This window comes from Athene cunicularia (genome assembly GCF_003259725.1).
Source record: "Athene cunicularia isolate RWA chromosome 19 unlocalized genomic scaffold, athCun1 chr19_part1, whole genome shotgun sequence".
In the NCBI taxonomy this organism is placed as follows: domain Eukaryota; kingdom Metazoa; phylum Chordata; class Aves; order Strigiformes; family Strigidae; genus Athene; species Athene cunicularia.
Genome location: NW_020799124.1, coordinates 624,061 through 630,482, shown reverse-complemented (window position 1 = coordinate 630,482; position 6,422 = coordinate 624,061).

Here is a 6,422-nt window from a genome sequence, read left to right as displayed (position 1 = left end):
CGACGGGCGGGTCCCCACGGCCCGGCTGCACCGCCGCCGGGGCTCAGCTACGGGTCACCTTCCCGGGGTGCCAGCAGCTACGCTGCGATGTCCACGCTCCGTCTTTTGTGCTGGAGGTTTAACTGCAGTGTGATAAGACAAATTCATTTTTTATCGCTGTGCTATCGCAGGGATATCTTGGTTTGTGCTCTGCATGCTGTGGTGACACGCTGCGGCCTCCAAGGGCCGCCAGTAACTCCCCGTGCAGGAGCGTCCAGCCGGGTTCCGTGGCAAAACCCCTCGCCCCTCCTGCTGCACGGGTCCCGGGTACAGCCAGGCCTCATCCTCAGCTTTCCACCCGTTCTGACTGTCTCAGTTTGCTTGTTCTAACAAACACCAGCCCATTTCAGGTGTATTTTAGAATCTGAGTAACAGCACGAACGTAGCAGCAGAGACGTGATGCTTGGCGTCATCCACCGTGACGCTCTGGAGGCTCGACGGCCTGCGCAGGGACGGTCCAGGGTGCACGGGGAGGAGGTGCTGCCTACAGCTGCCCTGGGCATCTGCTCTGGTCACCCGGGAAGAGCTGTAGGACTTGCCAGGGCTGGGATCTGTCTGCACGCAGCGGCAGCAAACCCCTGAATGCGCTGGGTGACGGCCGCGATGAGGGACGTGTCTTGCTCTTCTCTGCAGAGTCCAGAGAGCAAAGTGGGGATGCAGCCGGGCTGAACCTTCCGGTTCCCAGAAAGGGGCAATTAGCAACCCCAGGACTTAATCAAGTGGTGCTTCCTGACGCTCGCTGAAGCTTGAATTGTTTCTCAGCTCTGCTCCGTGGGGTCCGTGTACGCGTCTGGGTGTCTGCCAGCCTGGAAACGTGCTGTGCGCGGCCGAGGCTTGGTGAGGGCCTTGCTGAGTGGTTTTGGGGTGCGCAGGGCTGGGCGGGGGGCGCTGCCGGTGTTCGCTGTGCCAGTTTCCACACCAGTGGGGCGAGAAGGGAGGCTGAGGAACACAGCGTGCCGCGGGGGGGTGTCTCTGGGTCCCACTGGGGAAGCCGTGGCCCCACCGCGTGGCCCCGTGGCCAAGGGGGATTTGCCTCAAGACACTCTGGTGAAGGCAGGGGAGCAGCCGGGCGCCAGTGTCTGACGCAGGAACGCGGTTGCTGTAGGGAAGCGTGGATGCGGTGGTCCTGTGAGGGCTTGGCCCATTTGCTGTGGCTTTATATAATTTAAAAATATATTTTTTCTTTTAATACTGATGCCCGCTCTGAGGTGCTGGGAGGTGCTTTCAGTGCTGCTGCCTGCTCCACTCAAACACAGCGAGGGGACATCACGAGATGCAGCGAGAGCCCTGCCCCAGCTCTGGGGAAACGGGGGCTTGTGCGGAGGCTGCGGCCAGCATGGGGTCGGGGCTGGGGCCTGCTAAGCCCCCGATTATTTTTGGGTCATCTTTTGTGATGGGTTTACACCCTGAAGTCTCCTCTCTCCAAGCACAGAATGTCACCCACGTCACCCACGCCAGTATCTGCTCACCCAGGCCCCTGGGTGCTCCCCAGCCCCTATGGGTGCTGCCCTGCGGACCCCGCGGCCGCTCTCGTGAGGGACCGTCTCGCTTTTAAGGGGTGGCAAGACCTGGCTGAGCCCCCGCTTCCTTCTGCGGTGGGAGGTCGTTCGCCTGTAATGAGTTTTTGTTCTTTCACTGCAGCTTTGATTGCTTTCCCTCCTTATTTCCTGGGAAGGCCGATAATTGTGCTGGGGAGATGAAACATTGCCGGCCATGCTCGGCCCCAAGTCAGGCAAAAAGTCGATGTTTGTTTGTGCTTGTGATGGGGACGGGCTCTGAGCAGGGGACGAGCCCGTTGTGTTGTCTCTGGGGGAACCAGGCAGATAAATATCTTTCTGCACGTCAATCCCGTGCTTCCATAAGGAGCCCTGGCAGCGTGGCGCGGGGCGCTGCCGGGATTTGGGTGCGGGGGGAGCCTTGCCGGCTGTGCACCCCTCAGTCCCTCTTCCCTCGCTCCAAACCAACGAGGTGCTGAGGCCGCTGCGGCGCATCGCACTCGCCTTGCACCGCTTCGAGAGAGAGAAACCTTGCTGTGTGCCGTCTCTGCGCTGCCTGCACGCAGGAGCTGGCTTTGTGCTTTCTTGGCATTTCCTCCATGTCTTTCTAACTGAAGCGATAAAATAAATCTCTAATCAGATTACTTAGGGCTGGATGTCACATCATCTAAAGCTCTATTTCTTGTGATACTTCTCTTAAAACTGGATGCACTCCTCTTCCTGCAGCACCGTTTGAAATGCTGTAATCGCTTTCTCCCTACTTTGCAAGCTCCCAAATCCTTTTCTTCCTCTGCCAGGGAAATCGGAATGTGACCACTCCTTTGCAGAGAACCAGTTACTATTTTTGTCTTTCGGTCCGTGTTGCTTCGGCTCCTTTTGTTCCTCTCTGGCTCCCCGCCGCTGGCGCAGCTGCCCCCGTCCCCGCTCTCCCACCTGGGCAGGGTGGGGGGAAGCACCCACCGGCGTCTCGGGTGGTGGTGAAGGGTCCCTGGGGTGATGGCGGTGGTTCCTGGGGTGGTGGTGGGGTCCCCGGGGCTGCCCCAGCCCTGGCAGGGTGCACACCGGCTCAGCCACGGCACCGTGGGGACGGGCTGGCCCAGCCTCTCGCCCGGCCATGGCAAATGCCGGGCATCGCTCGTGTATTCCCGGCTCTGTCCCTCGTGAGCGAGGGAACCAGAAATATCCCCTGCACCCAGAGGCACAGAGGGTGTCAGGGCCATATCCTGCACCGGCTGACAAGGCAGCACCACGGCCTTGAGTCACTGGAGCTGGGCTCGGCTGCGCCCACTGCTCAGGTGTGAATGTGGAGGCCTTTGGGGGCAGGAATGCACCCACTGGTGGCTTGAGGGGGTCGATGGGCTGCTCCCCAATGGGTGATTTAATTGCACTGCAGCATTAACACAAAAGCCAAAGTTATTCCATAAATATGGGGCTTCTTAATAATATCAGTAGTGTCATTTATTCACAGGAGGTTTGGTAATATCAGGGATGAAGGTTTGATCTTGTCACAATCTGGTATTTTCAGATCCTTCTTCCTTAACAGAGTGTCCACAGGAAAATGCCAGGCTGTGCATAAATGAGCCAGCCACCCAGGTGATTTATTAATCACGGCGTGTAATTGTCCTAACCTGCCGTGAGCTCTCCCCAGCCCCTCGGGACCCAGTTTCCTAGTGAGCTGCAAAACCGTTTTCTCTGAAGCAAAAGGTCAGGACATTTTTAAGGAGATGTTTTTTTCTTCATAAACCAGGGATGGCTGCTGAACTTGGAGGTTATTTAGTCACTGCAGAGGTAATACTGATGTTTTAAAGGAAGGACGGAGACTCAGAGGAGCCCAGAAGTGCTGGCGAGGGGAGGGAAGGGAGGGAGGGAGGGACCTCGTGATCTCTGGTCCAGGCTCCGTCTCAGAGTGGCTGAGCCCGGGTGACTGTGGTTGGGGAACTGGCAGCGCCTCCGGGCTCAGCCACTCTGAGACGGAGCCTGGACCAGAGATCACGAGGTCCCTCCCTCCCTCCCTTCCCTCCCCTCGCCAGCACTTCTGGGCTCCTCTGAGTCTCCGTCCTTCCTTTAAAACATCAGTATTACCTCTGCAGTGACTAAATAACCTCCAAGTTCAGCAGCCATCCCTGGTTTATGAAGAAAAAAACATCTCCTTAAAAATGTCCTGACCTTTTGCTTCAGAGAAAACGGTTTTGCAGCTCACTAGGAAACTGGGTCCCGAGGGGCTGGGGAGAGCTCACGGCAGGTTAGGACAATTACACGCCGTGATTAATAAATCACCTGGGTGGCTGGCTCATTTATGCACAGCCTGGCATTTTCCTGTGGACACTCTGTTAAGGAAGAAGGATCTGAAAATACCAGATTGTGACAAGATCAAACCTTCATCCCTGATATTACCAAACCTCCTGTGAATAAATGACACTACTGATATTATTAAGAAGCCCCATATTTATGGAATAACTTTGGCTTTTGTGTTAATGCTGCAGTGCAATTAAATCACCCATTGGGGAGCAGCCCATCGACCCCCTCAAGCCACCAGTGGGTGCATTCCTGCCCCCAAAGGCCTCCACATTCACACCTGAGCAGTGGGCGCAGCCGAGCCCAGCTCCAGTGACTCAAGGCCGTGGTGCTGCCTTGTCAGCCGGTGCAGGATATGGCCCTGACACCCTCTGTGCCTCTGGGTGCAGGGGATATTTCTGGTTCCCTCGCTCACGAGGGACAGAGCCGGGAATACACGAGCGATGCCCGGCATTTGCCATGGCCGGGCGAGAGGCTGGGCCAGCCCGTCCCCACGGTGCCGTGGCTGAGCCGGTGTGCACCCTGCCAGGGCTGGGGCAGCCCCGGGGACCCCACCACCACCCCAGGAACCACCGCCATCACCCCAGGGACCCTTCACCACCACCCGAGACGCCGGTGGGTGCTTCCCCCCACCCTGCCCAGGTGGGAGAGCGGGGACGGGGGCAGCTGCGCCAGCGGCGGGGAGCCAGAGAGGAACAAAAGGAGCCGAAGCAACACGGACCGAAAGACAAAAATAGTAACTGGTTCTCTGCAAAGGAGTGGTCACATTCCGATTTCCCTGGCAGAGGAAGAAAAGGATTTGGGAGCTTGCAAAGTAGGGAGAAAGCGATTACAGCATTTCAAACGGTGCTGCAGGAAGAGGAGTGCATCCAGTTTTAAGAGAAGTATCACAAGAAATAGAGCTTTAGATGATGTGACATCCAGCCCTAAGTAATCTGATTAGAGATTTATTTTATCGCTTCAGTTAGAAAGACATGGAGGAAATGCCAAGAAAGCACAAAGCCAGCTCCTGCGTGCAGGCAGCGCAGAGACGGCACACAGCAAGGTTTCTCTCTCTCGAAGCGGTGCAAGGCGAGTGCGATGCGCCGCAGCGGCCTCAGCACCTCGTTGGTTTGGAGCGAGGGAAGAGGGACTGAGGGGTGCACAGCCGGCAAGGCTCCCCCCGCACCCAAATCCCGGCAGCGCCCCGCGCCACGCTGCCAGGGCTCCTTATGGAAGCACGGGATTGACGTGCAGAAAGATATTTATCTGCCTGGTTCCCCCAGAGACAACACAACGGGCTCGTCCCCTGCTCAGAGCCCGTCCCCATCACAAGCACAAACAAACATCGACTTTTTGCCTGACTTGGGGCCGAGCATGGCCGGCAATGTTTCATCTCCCCAGCACAATTATCGGCCTTCCCAGGAAATAAGGAGGGAAAGCAATCAAAGCTGCAGTGAAAGAACAAAAACTCATTACAGGCGAACGACCTCCCACCGCAGAAGGAAGCAGGGGCTCAGCCAGGTCTTGCCACCCCTTAAAAGCGAGACGGTCCCTCACGAGAGCGGCCGCGGGGTCCGCAGGGCAGCACCCATAGGGGCTGGGGAGCACCCAGGGGCCTGGGTGAGCAGATACTGGCGTGGGTGACGTGGGTGACATTCTGTGCTTGGAGAGAGGAGACTTCAGGGTGTAAACCCATCACAAAAGATGACCCAAAAATAATCGGGGGCTTAGCAGGCCCCAGCCCCGACCCCATGCTGGCCGCAGCCTCCGCACAAGCCCCCGTTTCCCCAGAGCTGGGGCAGGGCTCTCGCTGCATCTCGTGATGTCCCCTCGCTGTGTTTGAGTGGAGCAGGCAGCAGCACTGAAAGCACCTCCCAGCACCTCAGAGCGGGCATCAGTATTAAAAGAAAAAATATATTTTTAAATTATATAAAGCCACAGCAAATGGGCCAAGCCCTCACAGGACCACCGCATCCACGCTTCCCTACAGCAACCGCGTTCCTGCGTCAGACACTGGCGCCCGGCTGCTCCCCTGCCTTCACCAGAGTGTCTTGAGGCAAATCCCCCTTGGCCACGGGGCCACGCGGTGGGGCCACGGCTTCCCCAGTGGGACCCAGAGACACCCCCCCGCGGCACGCTGTGTTCCTCAGCCTCCCTTCTCGCCCCACTGGTGTGGAAACTGGCACAGCGAACACCGGCAGCGCCCCCCGCCCAGCCCTGCGCACCCCAAAACCACTCAGCAAGGCCCTCACCAAGCCTCGGCCGCGCACAGCACGTTTCCAGGCTGGCAGACACCCAGACGCGTACACGGACCCCACGGAGCAGAGCTGAGAAACAATTCAAGCTTCAGCGAGCGTCAGGAAGCACCACTTGATTAAGTCCTGGGGTTGCTAATTGCCCCTTTCTGGGAACCGGAAGGTTCAGCCCGGCTGCATCCCCACTTTGCTCTCTGGACTCTGCAGAGAAGAGCAAGACACGTCCCTCATCGCGGCCGTCACCCAGCGCATTCAGGGGTTTGCTGCCGCTGCGTGCAGACAGATCCCAGCCCTGGCAAGTCCTACAGCTCTTCCCGGGTGACCAGAGCAGATGCCCAGGGCAGCTGTAGGCAGC